Source organism: Mobula hypostoma, chromosome 22 (assembly GCF_963921235.1).
Source record: "Mobula hypostoma chromosome 22, sMobHyp1.1, whole genome shotgun sequence".
NCBI classification, from domain to species: Eukaryota; Metazoa; Chordata; class Chondrichthyes; order Myliobatiformes; family Myliobatidae; genus Mobula; species Mobula hypostoma.
This window is the reverse complement of record NC_086118.1, coordinates 51,957,187-51,974,904: the sequence shown is the minus strand read 5'-3', so window position 1 is coordinate 51,974,904 and position 17,718 is coordinate 51,957,187. Positions and strand designations below refer to the sequence as shown.

The following is a 17,718-nucleotide window of genomic DNA, read 5'->3' as shown; positions in this document are numbered from 1 at the left end:
TATGTGTCAAGAGAAAGACTCATAATCTTATATCTCTCAGAACATGAGAGACCACTTGTAACACTTAAATCATCCAAGCTGGCTCTCAATCCCCTCCTACTCTTACGTTTCTCCCCGTACGCCCGCGTCCTCGCTTCCAGCCACCCTCCCACACCAGGAATACTGTATGTATTTTAACGCTAGCCAATTAACCCACCAGCGTGTCTTTGGGGATTTGGGAGCAAACCGGTGCACGCGGAGGAAAGCCACGCAGACACTGGGTGAGCACGCAAACCCCACACAGACAGCAGGGAGATCAGAACCGAGCCTGCGTCTCCGCCGTTGAGAGGCGGCGGCAGCGGCTCTATTGCGCGCCGCCGTACTACCCAATTCATTCACCCGTATTCCTTCCCATCTTCAAATCCATTTGCCTGAGGTCAGCCTTCCTCTCCATCTCGTCATAACTCACTCTGCCGCCCAGAGCAACGCAGACAGACAGACACACACACAATACCGGGGGAACTCGGCGGATCCGGCAGCACCTATGGAGGGGGATAAACAGTTGATGTTTCGGCTGAGACCCTACATCAGACCTGAGACTTGCATTTATATGTAGACACAAGACACTGCAGACCCCTGGGAGGATTGGACTATCTCCTATGGAAATACTAGATACCTGCTCGCTTTAAGTCGGCAGCGACCTGGGTTAACGGCGGGGGCGGAGTTGTAGTGCAGCCGTGAGGGTAACTCCTTACAGGGCCAGTGACGGGGGTTCAATACCCGCCACGGTCTGCAAGGAGTTTGTAGCCGCTCCCCGTGACCACGTGGTTTCCTCCAGATACTTCGATTTCCTCCCACATTTCAATCATACGCGGATTAGGGTTAGTAAACTATGGGCAATACCCCGAACACAACACCTGTGGGCGGCCCCCAGCACATCCCCCGACTGGGTCGGTCGTTGACGCAAATGATGCATTTCATTGCACGTTTTCAATAATCGTGTTAGAAGTAAAGCCGATCTATAGTCAATGGGGTGGGGTGGGGTGGGGTGGGGTGGGGTGGGGTGGGCTGGGCTGGGCGGGGACGTCAGTTATTTTACCAAACTACACTCAGGTAAAGCCGACACTGGAAACAGCCAGAAATAAGGGGTGTCCGAGGAAGATTCCTGCAAGAAACTCAATGTCTCCGCCCCATCTGCCGAGTGTTACCAACAGTTTGCGTGAGGAATGTGATGGGTCCGGTCTAATCCAGGGAGAGCAGTCCTGATGAAAGGTCTCGGCCCGGAACGTCGACTATTTATTCCTCCCCATCGTTGCTAACTGACCTGCCGCTTTGCTACAGCACTGTGTGTTACCGCTAATCCAACCAGGTCGGGGCTCACACATTGTGCATTTCAGCTCGGAGCCGAGTTCATCGGTCAGTAGTTGTGGCCGCGCCAAAGACAGTGAAAGAGAACATAAACAGGTCTCAATCGCATCCTGGTGAAGGGGAATGTGGGCCCTCCCTAGCGGAGAACACCCCCCCCCAACACACACACACACACGCCGTTTCCGCTCGAACCGAAGTTGCACATTTGATGGAGAACCGGCGCACACAGACGCGTACCATACAAGTTCAGCGCGCCTCAGACGAATGCAGTGACTCCCGAGCGGGTGCGCACCTGTTGCCCGGCCGGAGAGACGCGACCACAAGGAGAGCGCCGGGCCCGAGCTCCGCAAGGTAGGGAGTTCAGACTGCCGACCGAACACTTGCTCTACTCGTCCACGGCGCGATAAATCCCTCACATCTAAAGCCTCTGACTCATTGTTTACCAACGGCCCACAGAACGGTTCAAGTGTTCCTGCACAACCGGCACCTCGTCCCCGTTCTGGCTTCCCTGGTTCAATATGACCCCATCAGAAGGGGTTGCCCTATCACACACACCATTTGTAATGTAGGAGAGAGAGGAGGATACTTAGCCTCAAACCCCTTCCGCCATTCAAGATAGTCTTCGGCCTTTCCCCGTACATTGTAAACACAAAATAATCCGTAGATACCGGGTCAAAGCAACACTCACAACACGCTGGAGGAACTCAGCAGGTCGGGCAGCATCAGTGGAAAAGATCGGTCGACGTTTCGGGCCGGAACCCTTCGTTTCGTCCTGACCTGCTGAGTTCTTCCAGCGTGTTGTGAGTGTTGCCCGTACATTGTTTCTGCCCCGCACTCCTCGGCAGCTGCAGTTCCCTAAACTCCTCAAAAAAACCAGATTTTAAATAAACACTGCTTCCTATTTCTGGCGGAGAGCTGTGTATTCTTACCGCTGAGGGTAGACGGCTCCCAGCTTCAGCCCTGAACGCAAAGAAGCATACACTCAGGGGTCAGGCAGAGCTACCTGCCGTTACCGTTTCCAGCCGCCCGGACTCATGAACCAACTGAAAGTGACTTTTCCCTCCCGGTATCTTGAAAACTTCAATTAAATCGCCACTTAACTGTTTGAGTTCCGGGGCACACGACTCCGGTCTGTGTGATCTTTGCACATAATTCAAGAGCTGCGTTCAGACGCCAATCCGGAAAATTTTCGGATTCCCAAAGCAATGCGGAGCGACTTCACCGGAGGAAGGCGGACTCAGAAGTTCGTGGTCGGTACACTCTCTCCTGGTCTACTGACTAATTTTTAAATGGGGAACTTCATCGAATAACCAACTAACCAGGACAGCGACTACTCTCCACCTGCACAGCATCTGCGAGCGTGGACAAGTTCTGTGTCTCGCCGAGGTCAGCGCTGCTCCCGAAAGTCCCCGCCCAACTCTCCGCCCATCTCACTCCATGTAACCCTCCCGTCGCTGGATCCCCTCACCCCCTGTTGCTCCCACGTGCCCGGTTCGCCCCCAGCTCCGCGCTGACCGGATCGGGGAAAGGCAGCTCCTCGCCTTTAGCCCACATACAGTGAACCCGGCGCCGGGGGGGGGGGGGGAGCAAGGGCTGCAGATGTTAGAATCTTGGAGCAACAAACAATCAGCTTAAGGAACTCAGCGGGTCGATCGAGGAAAGGAATCAGTAGAAACTACAGGGGAAGGGGCAATAAGGGAGGGTCGCACGGATCACTCGCCCCCCTCCTCCCCCACCGTCCGAGAAAGTTGGCTACTTGTTCCTTTCCCTCCACAGATGCCGATCGGCGCGCCGAGTTCCTGCGGCGGATGGTTGCTCTCGGTACAACCCCTCCTATTCTTGCAAATGCAGAGTGTCTCGCTTAGGATCTCCCGCCGACCTAAATGCTCCCTTGTGCGAAGTGCACCGAGCAGTCGGTGAACAACCGCTCTCCCAGCGGAGGGAGCGCAAGAACCCGGAGCTGCTCCAATCACCGGTGACTTGACTGACCCCTGGGATATCCTGATCGGTCCTGCCCCGGGACACTCCCGACTCTGGTCCTGGCTCGCGGCAAACACCGACCGGCGCCACCCAGCGCGGGGGCACCGAGAGCGAAGAGTGCCCCCCACCTCCCGCAGGCGCCGAGGGTGGCCCCGCCGGCAGAAGTCGGCAGCCAGCTCCCGAGAATGCCCGGAGCTACCCACTGACCCGAGGGCGAAGGAGAGTGACTGGATGGGGACGTTTAGGGAGCCACCACCCGCGGGTGGCAGCTTTCAACCTAATCTTGTGCTCGGAACCCAAACAAGGCCACTCGTCCCATCGAGGCTGTCTATTCCTCTGCCGCAAGTCCTACGAATTCCCTTCCCACGGTTGTTTACTCCGCCCGAGGCTCATGGAATACAATGTGTCACTCGAGAATATTCTGAGCACGAGAAGGCCAGTCAGCCCAGTAACTCTCTACTATCCCACTGCAAGAGCAATTCGGTTAGTCCCACTCTCCCACAGCTCTGCAAGTTCGTTCGACGCTTCTGCAGTTCTTGGCAGCCCCAGGCGAATCCCCCTCCATCTCTACCCGGACAGGCCTGAACATTCGCTGTGTACAAAGATTTTCCACCCGTTAGTTTTGTTACTTTCATTTCTTGTCCCCAGTCTCGATTTCTCCGGACCAGTCTCTCTCTATATATCTGCTCTGCATACACCCAATGCAAAATTTAAGTCCCTCTCTCAGATCTCACAAACTCGCCTATTTCCTGGAAAACGATCCCCGCTCCTCCAGCCCTTCCGCAGAACTAAACTCCTCCATCTCTAGAATCCTTTGCACCCTTTCTGAAAACGTTAAAACATCAGAGCAGAATTATCGAGCCTGCTCCGACAGTCAATCGTGGCTGATTTATTATCCTTTTCAATCCCATTCTCCCGCCTTCACCCCGCAATCTTTCATGCTCTAATAATCAAGAACCCGTCAACTTCCTCTCTAAATATACCCGATGACTTGGCCTGCACAACCGCTGTGGCAATGAATTCCACAGATTCACGACCCTCCGGCCCTGGAGTTCGACATGTTCTGCGATCAGAGATGCTCTTCTGCACACCACAGTGGTAATGTGTGGTTACTATCGCCTTCCTGTCAGCTTGAACCAGTCTGGCCATTCTCCTCTGACCTCTCTCATTAACAAGGCATTTTCACTCCACAACCGGCGCTTACTGGATGTGTGTTTTTTTTAAATTTTCACCCCATTCTCTGTAAATTCTAGAGATTGTTGTGTGTGAAAATCCCAGGAGATCAGCAGTTTCTGAGATACTCAAACCACCCCGTCTGGCACCAACAATCATTCCACAGTCAAATTAAAAATCACATTTGTAATTTATTTCATTTAGCAATGTGATACAAGTAAGTGATCTAAGTGATCACATTACTTCCCCATGTTGATGTTTGGTCTGAACAATAACTGAACCTCTTGACCATGTCAGCATGCTTTTAATCATTGAGTGGCTGCAGCATGATTGGCTGATTAGATACTTGCTTTAATTAACAGGGCCATTGGGTGTCTGTCCCCGTTCATATTATATCCTGTGCTCTCTGGTTTCTATTGTATCTTTTAATTGTTTCTACCAAAATATAATGCATCACATTTCTCCAGCATTGTTTTACCTGCACCTTGCTGCCCAATCCACCAGGTCCATTCCTGGTCCATGGACAGTCTGTTACACATCTAGGTGTTGTCTCACTTGCAAATTTGGAAGCTCTACTATGGGGCACGTAAAATAGAAGCAGGTGTAGGCCACCAGCCCCCTCAAACCTGTCCTACCATGCACCTAAGCTGGTCTTCACCCCTCTTCTGCATCACTTTCCCGTGACCCTCAGTCCCTACATCCATCAGATACTGTGTGCAGTTTTGCTCACCTCTCTCCAGGAAAGACATCCATAGGATTGAAAGAGTATGGAGAAAATTTACATGGTGATACTTGGATTTCGGGACCTGATGTATAGGGAAAGATTGAATAGGTCAGGACTTTATTACCTGGAGCCTGGGAGAATGAAACGAGATTTGATAGAAGCATGCAAAATTATGATGTTGTGTGGCGCGTGGCCAAGTGGTTAGGGCGTTGGGCTCACGATCTGAAGGTCGTGGGTTCGAGTCTCGGCCAAGGCAGCGTGTTGTGTCTTTGAGCAAGGCACTTAACCACACACTGCTCCAGTCCACCCCGCTGAAAATGGGTACCGGCAGATGCTGGGGGTTAACCTCGCGATAGACTGGCGTCCTATCTGGGGGGGGGGGGAGTCTCATACTCACAGTCGCTTCACACCACAGAAACCAGCAGAAGCACCGGCCTGATGGGCCACAAAGGCTCGGGACAGACTTTTAAAAAATGCAAAGTTGTGAAGGATATAGATTAGGGTAAATTCAAGCAGGCTTTTTGCACTGAGGGTGGATGAGGTTAGAACTAGAGGTCATGGTTAAGGGTGAAAGGTGAAATGTTCAAGGGGTATATGAGGAGGAACTTCCTTACTCAGAGGGTGGTGAGAGTGCGGAACGGGCTGCCAGTGGAAGTGATGGACGTGGGTTCAATTTCAACATTTGAGATAAATTTGGGAGGGGTACGGTCAGGGTGCAGGTCAATAGGATTAGGCAGAATAATAATTTGTCGTGGATTAGATGGGCTGAAGGGCCTGTTACTTTGTTGTAGTGTTCTTTGACCCTACAGTTCCGTTTCACCTTAAATATATCTAACGATCTGGCCTCCACCACCCTGCAGGCAGAGAATTCCAAATTCTCACATTCCTCTGAGAGGAACAATTGTTGCCTTTCTCAGTTTTACAGAACTACCCAACATTTCGTTGTCGATCTGTCCCCTTGTTTGTGACCCTCTCACTAGTGAAAATATTCCATCATCTACTCTGTCATGCTCCCTTGGGATTTTTTTTAAATGTTTAGAGAAATCCATCCCTCAATTTCTAAACTTTCTAACTGTGAAACCTCTCTCAGACTAGAGACCTGGAGGCAGCCTGTCCTGAGGGGGTGTGTGTGTGTGTGTGTGTGGGGGGGGGGTTTGGGTGATGGGAGGGTGTGTGGTGGGTGTGTGTGTGTGTGTGTGTGTGTGTGTCCGTGTGTGTGTGTGGGGGGGGGTTTGGGTGATGGGAGGGTGTGTGTGTGTGGGGGGGAGGTTTGGGAGTGATGGGAGGGTGTGTGTGTGTGTGTGTGTGTGTGTGTGTGTGTGTGTGTGGTGGGAGGGGGTGTGTTTGTGTGAGAGAGACAGAGGGTTTGGGTGGGTGGGAGGGTGTGTGTGTGTGTGTGTGTGGTGGTGGGAGGGGTGTGTTTGTGTGTGTGTGTGTATGAGAGAGAGAGGGAGACGGTTTGGGTGGTGGGAAAGTGTGTTTGTGTGTGTGTGTGTGTGTGTGAGAGAGGGAGAGGGTTTGGGTGGGTGGGAGGGTGTGTTTGTGTGTGTGAGAGAGGGAGAGGGAGAGTGTTTGGGTGGGTGGGAGGGGGTGTATATGTGTGTGTGTGAGAGAGAGGGAGAGGGTTTGGGTGGGTGGGAGGGTGTGTTTGTGTGTGTGAGAGAGGGAGAGGGAGAGTGTTTGGGTGGGTGGGAGGGGGTGTGTATGTGTGTGTGTGAGAGAGAGGGAGAGGGTTTGGGTGGGTGGGGGATATGGGAAAGGAGCTTGTTTTGTTCTGTTGTTGTTGCTGCTGCCTGTGTCGTTCTGCTGAACACCGGACGTGCTGTGTTGGTACCAGAGTGTGCTGACTGCACCCTGGGGCGTGTTGGATGTTTCCACAAACGTCACATTTCATATTTTGATGTACAAATCTAAATCTAATCTAAAAACTACTAATAAGACAACCTCTCATCCCAGCAATACTCAAGTCCAAATACATGTCAAGAAAAGCATTGATTCTTGTACCAATGCCCACAGTGTACACTTCTTGCCAGTAAGAATAACAGACTTTCACTTGCACCTCATGTAACTTGGCAAATTTTCCATCCATGTAATTGTTGCCTTTTACCCCAGCCACATGTCTACAGAATATATTAGTGAATGTCACCAGGAAATGTAATTAACCAGTAATTAGCACAACTATGCTGTACTGCAGAATATAACCTCCCCAATAATTCAGAAGATAGAAGGCCGGCTTTATTTGTCACACATACATCGAAACACACAGGGAAGTGTGTCATTTGCGCCAAATCAGATCAGCCAGGGGACATCCGGCAAGTGTCACCACACTCCTGGCAACACAGCTACTAACTGTGTGAACTGTGGGAGGAAACCAGAGCACTCGGAGGAAACCCACGTGTTCACAGGGAGAACGTACAAATTCCTTACAGACAGCAGAGAGAACGGAATACCGATCGGTGACCACCAGCGCTGTAAAGCAATTGCACTATACACACTGAGTTGAATTAGAGATTGGAATAGTCCCAGTAATTAACACGCAAAGTGCCATATTAGAGAATAGGCTCTCTCCAATAGTTAACACACTGTGCTGTATTAGAGAATACAATATCCTCAATAGGTAACAAATCTTGTGCTGTATTAAAGGAAACAACCTCCACAATAATTAACACACACAGTGGCACATTAGAGAATGTACGTCCCTCGATAATTAACCCACTGCTGTATTAGAGAAAGTAACACGCGCATAAACACTAATATGTAAATCACAAACACAGGAAAATCTGCAGATGCTCGGCCAATCCAAAGTAACATGCACAAAATGCTGGAGGAGCTCAGCAGGTCAGGCAGCATCCCAGGCAAAGAGTAAACAGTCGATGTTTCGGTCCGAGAGCCTTCTTCGGGACTTTATGTAAGGTGGCATATGCCAGATGGAACAAATTTCACGACATATGCCAGTGATATTAAACCTGATTCTGAATACAGTGTAGGGAAGTGCATGGCCATGCACTTGGGTAGAAGGAATAGAGACAAATTCTATCTTACAAAATGGGAAGCAAATTCAGAAATTGGAGATGCAAAGGGACTTGGGAGTCCGAGTGCAGGATTCCCTAAAGGTTAACTTGTACATTCAGTTGGTGGTAAGGAAGACAAATGTAATGTTAGAATTCATTTTAAGAAGGCTAGAACATAAAAGCAAGGATATAATGTTGAGGTTTTTTAAGGCACTGGTTGAGCCATTGTTGGAGTATTGTGAGCAATGTTGGGCCCCTTATCTAAGAAAGGATGTGCTGGCATTGGAGAGAGTCCAGAGGGGGCTTACAAGAATAAAAGGGTGAACGTATGAGGGCTGGAGTTTAGAAGAATGGGGGTGGTGGGGGAACCTTATTGAAACCTACTGAATATTGAAGGGCCTAGATAGAGTGGATGTGGAGAGCATGTTTCCAATAGAGCAAGAGTCTAGGACGAGAGGGCAGAGATTCAGAATAGATATCCCTTTAGAACAGAGATGAGGAGGAGTTTCTTTAACCAGAGGGTGATGAATCTGTGGAATTCATTGCCATAGACAGCTGTGGAGACCAGGTCACTGGGTATATCTTTTTTTTAAAGTGGTTGATAGGTTCTTGATTAGCAAGGGTGAAAGGTTATGGACAGGAGAATGGAGTTGAGAAGGTTAATACGTCAGCAGTGATCGAATCAGCAGAGCAGATTCAACGGGCCAAATGCGCCTATATCTTATGATTTTATAGTCAGTGTAAGAGTACTCAATGTCTTCAATAATATTGAAGAATAACCCAGTTAGCCCAATAACAGCCTGCTGAATTAGAAAATGCACCCTGCCTATTAATTAATGCACTTTCTTCTACATTAGACAAACTTTCCCCAGTCCTTAGCAGACGCTGCCTTGTACAAGAGAGGTCCCTCCCAGTAACTAACATACACTGTGCTAACTTAGATAGGTTTCCCTTCCCCTGTGATTAACACATCCTGTCCAGTATTAGAGAGACACCAATCCAGAGAGGTCACGGAGGGTATGACACACTATCCTGTATTGGAGTGGTTTTTGCTACCCTCTCTACAGTTGTGTGCCGGCTGGTGGCGTAGCGGTATCAGCGCCGGACTTCGGAGTGAAGGCTCCTGAGTTCGAATCCAGCCGGCTCCTGAGTTCGAATCCAGCCGGCTCCCTTGCACGCTTTCCATCCGTGCTTGGTTGAACGTCAAGCTAGCAACTCAACCTCGTAAAAATAAGAAAGCCTGCTAAAAAAAAAACACTGTCAATGACGGTGTCCCAATGACTCCACTCAGAATTAAGGGCTTTCTTCTTCTTCATCTACGACAGTTTTCTTCTAAAATGACGGAGCAGACATGATGGGCTGAATGGCTGACTTCTGCTCCTTTGTCTTATGGTCTTATGGTCTAGTTGTAATCCCTGCAATCAACGTTGCTTTATAGCTGCTGGACAAACCATTGCTCTGAGCAGGAAATTCTTACACAGCCTGATAAGTGCATGGCACTTTAATTTAAAAAATGATACAAAACAGGGGTTTCAAACTTCTTTATGCCCTGCCGTTAACCAAGGGATCCGTGGTTCGCAGGTTGGGAACCCCTGATATAAAAGAAAATTCCAGCTGCGTGGCAACAAAGGCTATGTGCGCGGGAGCATTTCAGATACGGTGTGGCTGCAAAGGTGGCACATCGCCTGCCAGAAATTCATCATCACATTCCTTCAGTACAATGTGGCCACCAGCAGACTTGAGAGCTGTACAGACCTCTTACATTATATCAGTGATCACAGGCTGAAAGTCGTTCTTTGTTCGTAAAAAAAAAACCCTTGCTACTATCACCAGGCAGAAAGTACAGAAGCCTTAGGTCCCAAACCATCAGGTTCAAGGACAGCAATTGCTCTACAACCATCGGGCTGCTGAACCAGCGTGGACAACTTTACTCAGCTCAGCTCCGAACTGACTCCGTAACCTGCAGACTCACTTTCAGAGACTCTACATCTCATGCTTTTGGTATTATTCATTCACTTTTTAAAATTATTATTTGTACAATTTGTCTTCTTTTGCACATTGGTAGGCTGTCAGTTTTTTTATGTATAGTTTTTTTTCATAAATTCTATTGTATTTATTGTCTGGTCAATGCCTGCACGAAAATGAATCTCGAAGGTGATGTATACAAACTTTGACAATAAATTTACTTTGAACCTTGAATCCACCAGTAGCAGGTACGAGAGCCTCAGGACTCGCACCAGCAGCTTCAAGAACAGTTACTACCCCTCAATCATCAGGCTCTTGAGTGAAAGGGGATAGCTACACTCATCTATTTCTGGCGTTCCCACAACCAATGGTCTCACTTTAAGGACTCCATACTTTGTTATTTCATCCTTGTTATTTATTGCTATTTATTTATATTGAATTAAATTGACTTTATTTCTTACATCCTTCCTATGCATGAGGAGTAAAAATCTTTATGTTACGTCTCCGTCCAAATGTGCAATGTGCAATTTATAGTAATTTATAATAAATAGTACGTACAACAGGATAGTCAATAAACATAGAAATACAGTTGTGTCAGCATGAATTAATCAGTCTGATGGCCTGGTGGAAGAAGCTGTCCCGGAGCCTGGTGGTCCTGGCTTTTATGCTGCAGTACCATTTCCCGGATGGTTGCAGCTGGAACAGTTTGTGGTTGGGGTGACTTGGGTCCCCAGTGATCCTTCGGGCCCTTTTTACACACCTGTCTTTGTAAATGTCCTGAATAGTGGGAAGTTCACATCTACAGATGCGCTGGGCTGTCTGCACCACTCTGCAGAGTCCTGCGATTGAGGGAAGTACAGTTCCCATACCAGGCAGTGATGCAGCCAGTCAGGATGCTCTCATTTGTGCCCCTGTAGAAATTTCTAAGGATTTGGGGGCCCATACCAATCTTCTTCAACCATCTGAGGTGAAAGAGGCACTGTTGTGCCTTTTTCACCACACAGCCAGTGTGTACAGACCATGTGAGGTCCTCGGTGATGTGGATGCTGAGGAACTTAAAGCTGTTCACCTTCTCAACCCCAGATCCATTGATGTCTATAGGGATTAGCCCGTCTCCCTTCCTCCTGTAGTCCACAACCAGCTCCTTTGTTTTTGCGACATTGAGGGAGAGGTTGTTTTCCTGGCACCACTGTGTCAGGGTGATGACTTCTTCTATGTAGGCTGCCTTATTATTAATTGAGATTAGGCTAATCAATGTAGTGTCGTCAGCAAACTTAATTAGCAGATTGGAGCTGTGGGTAGCAACACAGTCATGGGAATACAGAGAGTAAAGGAGGGGGCTTAGAACACAGCCTGAGCGACACCTGTGTCAAGGGTCAGAGGGGCAAATTTGCATTTGCACAGTTCTTTTGTTTATTGATCCTGTTTACAGTTACTGTTCTATAGATTTGCTAAGTATGCTCGCAGGAAAATGAATCTCGGGGTTGTCTGTCATGACATATTTATACTTTTGACAGTAAATTTTACTTTTAAGTCTGAAACCCTTGCACATGTCTTGAAGGGGCATTCACAACACGCTGGAGGAACTCAGCAAGTCGGTCAGCATCTGTGGAAACGATCAGTCAACGTTTCCACGGATGCTGCCCGACCTGCTGAGTTCCTCCAGCGTGTTGTGAGTGTTGCTTTGACCCCAGCATCTGCGGAGTATTTTGTGCTTGCCTTGAAGAGGGATGTCAAGTCATATCAGACTTATTGTGTACAAGTAGAGTGAGGTACAGGTACCAGAAAGTTGCTTGCAGCAGCTTCACAGGTATAGTCTGATAGTAAATTTACTTTGAACGTGGGCACAGACAACACATAGAATATAGATTGTACATAAATTATACCACACAGTGTGAAAAAAAAACGACTGTGCAAACACAAGACCTCAAGACAAAAAAGGAGAAAAGGAGCTATAAAAATACAAGTCTTTAGTGCACTATAAGTGGGACCTGTTAGATGTTTTGGCGTGTTTTTCTGGATGAGTTAATGGAAAGATCATCTGCCTGATCACAAACAGATACTTTAATCTTAAAAGCAAACTATGATGAAATACCAGTTGATGACTTCGAAGGTCAGGGGTTGGTGAACCCACAGGATTGGGTATTGTCCCGTTCTAGGCATTGCCGGTCAGTGTTTGTGCAGGCGCGGTGATTTGAACATCTACTCGTAATCGATGGCAACAGATAAAAGTAAGTAAACAGGCCACAGAGAACTGGACGGACACGAGCCAGTCTGTGCTCTGCTGATCTGCACCAGGATATTCTACGTTACATAAGCAAGGGTTCATGGAACAATGTGTCCGTTTCTGAACTCAGCACCACAGCCACATCTCAGACACTCTGCCTCCCGCCTCTGAATCAGAGGTCGTGGGTTTGCACCACACTCTAGGACAACAAGAATCTGGGCCAGCACCAAGCCAGCTGGACAGACAGAGGTACGGAGGCTTGGCTGAATTAGGAGGTAGAGCCAACAAGGGCAGGTGCCGCGGGCAATGACTGTTCTTTCAATAAAACCACGTAGAGCAAGAGGTCGCTCCGTCGTCAAGCCCGCCCCAATGATCGGCTCTTGTTGTCAGTGGGTGCAAGGCCATTCAGCCCAAAGAGACTCTTCTACCACCGCTTGAAAGGTCTTTGGCAACACGGTAACTTAATGCTTTACAGTGCTAGCGATCGAAAGATCAGGTTTAAATCCCACTGCTGTCTGCGAAGAGATTGTGCGTTCTCCCTTGACAGCGAGGGTTTCCTCCGGGTGCTCCGGTTTCCTCCCACATTCCAAAGACGTACGAGTCCGGGTTAGTAAATTCTGGGTATGCTATGTTGGCTCTGGAAGTATGGCAACATTTGCTGACCGCCTTCAACACACAGAGTCATAGAGCATGACAGCACAGAAAGAGGCCCTTTGGCCCATCAAGCCCATGCCAAACCATGACTGCCTAGTCCCATCAACCTGCAACTGGACCATTTTCAAACTGTGTTGCTTGCTGACGCGAAGCGAAGCATTTCACTTTTGATGTACATGTGACAAATAAAGCTCATCTTTAATCTTTAAACTTTTCACCGAACGGGATGGGTGTCCTGTCTTCATAGACTGCCTTTGAGACCACATCTTGTGGCATCTCTAAACTGTCGATGATGTTTTGCTGAACTTGAATCCAAAATCCAAGGCTGCTCTGCTGGAGGCAACACTGGTAAATTGCTTTGTTGTTTGTCACCTGAATAGAGGAACAGGGCAAAGCTTTACCCTGTTCGCCATCCAGACAGATCATTTCATTATATCAGTGTACTGAGAAAGTACAAAGGAAAACAACAAAATAGTGTACATACTTTACATACTTTATACCTTATTGCTGCCAAACAATTGATACTAGAGCGTACAATCATCACAGCGATATTTGATTCTGTGCTTCCCGTTCCCTGGATTACAAATCCATAGTAAATATTTTTTAAAAATTATAAATCATAAATAGAAAATAGAAAAATGGAAAGTAAGGTAGTGCAAAAAAACCGAGATGCAGGTCCGGATATTTGGAGGGTACGGCCCAGATCCGGGTCAGGATCCGTTCAGCAGTCTTATCACAGTTGGAAAGAAGCTGTTCCCAAATCTGGCCGTACGAGTCTTCAAGCTCCTGAGCCTTCTCCCGGAGGGAAGAGGGACAAAAAGTCTGTTGACTGGGTGGGTCGTGTCCTTGATTACCCTGGCAGCACTGCTCCGACAGCGTGCGGTGTAAAGTGAGTCCAAGGACGGAAGATTGGTTTGTGTGATGTGCTGCGCCATGTTCACGATCTTCTGCAGCTTCTTTCGGTCTTGGACAGGACAACTTCCATACTAGGTTGTGATGCACCCTAGAAGAATGCTTTCTACGGTGCATCTATTAAAAATTCGTGAGGGTTTTAGGGACAGGCCAAATTTCTTTAGTTTTCTCAAGAAGTAAAGGCGCTGGTGGGCCTTCTTGGCAGTGAACTCTGCTTGGTTGGACCAAGTCAGGTCATTTGTGATATTGACCCCGACGAACTTAAAGCTTTTGACCTGTTCCACTTGTGCACCACCGATGTAAATTGGGTTGTGCGGTCCGCTACTCCTTCTGAAGTCAACAACCAATTCCTTCGTCTTGCTGACGTTGAGGGATTAGGTTATTGTCTTCGCACCATGCCACCAGGTTCTTAATTTTCTCTCTGTACTCAAACTCATCATTACCCGAGATACGGCCTACAATTGTGGTGTCATCAGCAAACTTATATATTGAGATTGATGGAAACTTGGCTACACAATCATGGGTGTACAGTGAGTACAGCAGGGGCTGAGTACACAGCCTTGTGGGGCACCAGTGCTCAGAGTGATTGTAGAGGAGAACTTGTCCCCTATTTTTACAGCCTGGGTCCTGTCTGTGAGGAAGTTGAAGATGCAGCTGCAGATCTGAGTGCTAAGGCCCAGGTTCCGGAGCTTAGGAATCAGTTTATTTGGAATGATGGTATTAGTGCCGGAGTTGCAGAGAAAACGCTACGGTAGATAAATTCCAGAAACTGTTGTGTATGACAATCAATATTGAAAGTGGAAGGTTCATTCCAACTAAACTCCAACCCATTAAACAGGTAACAGGACAACAAGCCTGCACAGCTCAATTCCATCCACGTCACCAATTAACCTGCTAACCCATATATCTTTGGAATGTGGGAGGAAACCAGAGCACCTGGAGGAAACTCACACGGTCACAGGGGGAATGTACAAACTCCTTACAGACTGTAGTGGGAAACTGAACCCCACATTAACATCAGCTTCCCCAGGTTCCACCACTTATCTACGCACTGAGATCAATTTACAGCGGGCAATCGAATGACCACTTCCCCCCCACGTCTTCGGGACGTAGAGGAAAACCCGAGTGAAAAAACAAACTGGTGTTCAGCCCACCACTCTGCTCCAGCCAAGATCACCCATCAGAGCCCGTCCTGACTGCCCGCGTCTGACCCTTCTCCCTCTCCCCCCTGCCCCACCATCAGGCAGCAGGTGCAGGAGTCTTGGGTGTGTGTTGTTAAGTTCGGGAGTGGTCGCTGCTCACCTTCCTCTGCGCTGAACTGACCCCGCAGCCTGTACACCCATCAGGACCCGGCAGCTATGTTCTATGTGCCAGCTGTTTAATTCGTTTTTTCAATTATTTAACGACTTGTCCTCTTTTGCACACTGAATGTTTGTCGGTCTTTGTAGATTGTGGTTTTTCATGGATTCCGTTGTGTTACTTTGTCTTGTGGCTGCCTGCAAGGTGATGAATGTCGAGGTTGTATATCATATAGATTCTTTGACAATAGACTGACTTTGGTCTGGAGGTGCCGGAAGAAACGCGCGGTTACACAGGGAGAGCGTGCACAGCGCACCCGGGGCTGGGGCCGGACCCGAGTCTCTGGGGCAGCGTGACAGCCGCGCTCCCGTGAGAGATCTGGCCTTTGCAGGTGGAAGCGTTTCACTCGCGAGATGCCTGCGCCTGCATTGTTGTGTGGGTCGTGGTATTACTGAGACAGCAGCTACCAGGCTTGCAGGGTGAAAGTTACCTTGGTAACTGTGGGAGTTTAATGTTGGCCCACCCTGCGCACTGACAGAGTCTGATAATATCACATGCTTGGTCTGCTTCACCTCTCTCAGCTACACACTCTTGATTACAGCTCTTGAACAGAAACGTACACTCACTCATTAGGCATTTATCTTCCATTTATTTTGTCCAGAGTTTTTAAATCTGCTCTGCTCCATTCCAGACATCAGCTCTGAGACCTTTCCCTCGTCGTACCATTGTAAGGGGATATCACACACCACTTCTGCGGAACTGAATACATCTTACTTTGAGCTGTAGTGTCTCAAAACACAAAAGAAGGCCATTCAGCCCATTGTGCCAACACCTGAAAACAGTCCAATTTGCCTCCTCCATAGCTCTATAACGATTCCCCTGCGAGCCCCACACGGTAAGGTAAAGGTTCACAGTGCTTTACGGTGCCAGCGACCCGAGTTGAGTTCCCAACACTGTCTGTCAGGAGTTTGCATATTCTCCTCGCGACTGTGCAGAGTTTCTCCGGGTGCTCTGGGTTCCTCCCACACCCGAAAAATGTATGAGTTAGTAGGTTAGTTGATCGATTGGGTGTATTTGTACGGCATGGGCTCGATAAGCCACAAGCACCTGTTACCGTGCTGTGTCTCTAACTAAATAACTTACTACTATCCACAGCATGACAGTGATGGTTTGATAAATTACCAGGTCCACTCTACAAGGACCTCTGTCACGGGTCAAGGACTAGACGAACTGGCTGCCTCCACCATGTGCGACATTTAAGGATATGAAGCGTCTTGTGTTGCTGCGTTCTGTCCTATTGAGTGCCACTGGGAATGAGTTTATCCAGAGCACTATTCCCCCGAGACGCGCTCCTCTTTGTGTTTTCCATTCTGGTAGAAAGAGGTGCTGAGAAATCTAAAATTAATCCCTCGGCTCAGCTCCGTCCCCACATCCAATTTATAAACCTCAGCCACAAATATTTATCCAATTCAGCTTTGCTAAAGACGATGTCTGCTTCTCTCTGTCAGGGGGAAATTACTTCTAATCCCCTTGCTGGCAACATCAGTATCAAACAGATCATCTCACTGAATCCTTAGGTGGGATTCATCTGTCCCAGCAATACATTTAAAGAACACTTGGAATATTCTATCTGTGCACTGAATCACTGTGACACATACCTCATCCTCCCAGTGTTCCTCCCAGGGTTCTGGAATCAAAAGCTAGAGAGCACAAGTTTGGACTGAGAGAGGAGAGATTTAATTTTGGAACCCAAGGGCCAACTTTCCCACTCAGATACATACTGTACGTGGAATGAGCTGCCAGAGGAAGTGGTTGAGGCAGATGACAATTGAATCCACAGATGGTTGGAGACTGTAGTCTTGTCCTGGGGTTAAGGAGCTGTGTATTTGTGTGGATGGGAGGGAGGAGTGAGTGAGTGTGTGGTGTGTGTGAGGCGTGTGTGTGTGTGTGTGTGTGGGTGGCCAGTGTGTGTGTGTGTGGCCAGTGTGTGTGTGTGTGTGTGGTGTGGTGCGTGTGGTGTGTGCGTGTGAGTGTGAGCATGTGCGAGTGTGGTGTGTGTGTGTGTGTGTGTGTGTGTGTGTGTGTGTGGTGTCTGTGTGTAGTGTGTGTGGTGTCTGTGTGTGGAGTGTGGTGTGTGTGGTCTCTGTGTGTAGTGTGTGTGTATGATGTCTGTGTGGTGTGTGTGTGTGTGGTGTCTGTGTGTGGAGTGTGGTGTGTGTGGTGTCTGTGTGTAGTGTGTGTGTATGGTGTCTGTGTGGTGTGTGACTGTGTGTGTGTGTGTGTGTGTGTGTAGTGTGTGTGTGTGTGTGTGTGTGTCTGTGTGTAGTGTGTGTGTCTGTGTGTGTGTGTGTGGTGTCTGTGTGTAGTGTGTGTGTATGGTGTCTGTGTGGTGTGTGTGTGTGTGTGTGGTTGTGTGGTGTGTGTGT

At 48.4% G+C, this 17,718-nt stretch overlaps 1 protein-coding gene across 5 annotated transcripts in view; it reads right to left on the bottom strand.

Moving 5' to 3' along the window:
• gcgra (glucagon receptor a) overlaps positions 1-17,718 on the bottom strand; it is a 136,324-nt gene that overhangs the window by 99,993 nt on the left and 18,613 nt on the right. For 3 of the 5 annotated variants that reach the window (XM_063030584.1, XM_063030587.1, XM_063030588.1), the window contains exon 1: positions 2,449-2,725. The exons of the other annotated variants lie outside the window; for them this stretch is intronic. The gene's annotated coding sequence lies outside the window, so the exon portion shown is untranslated. Of the gene's footprint in view, positions 1-2,448; positions 2,726-17,718 lie in introns of those variants that run through there. 5 annotated transcript variants of the gene reach the window in all.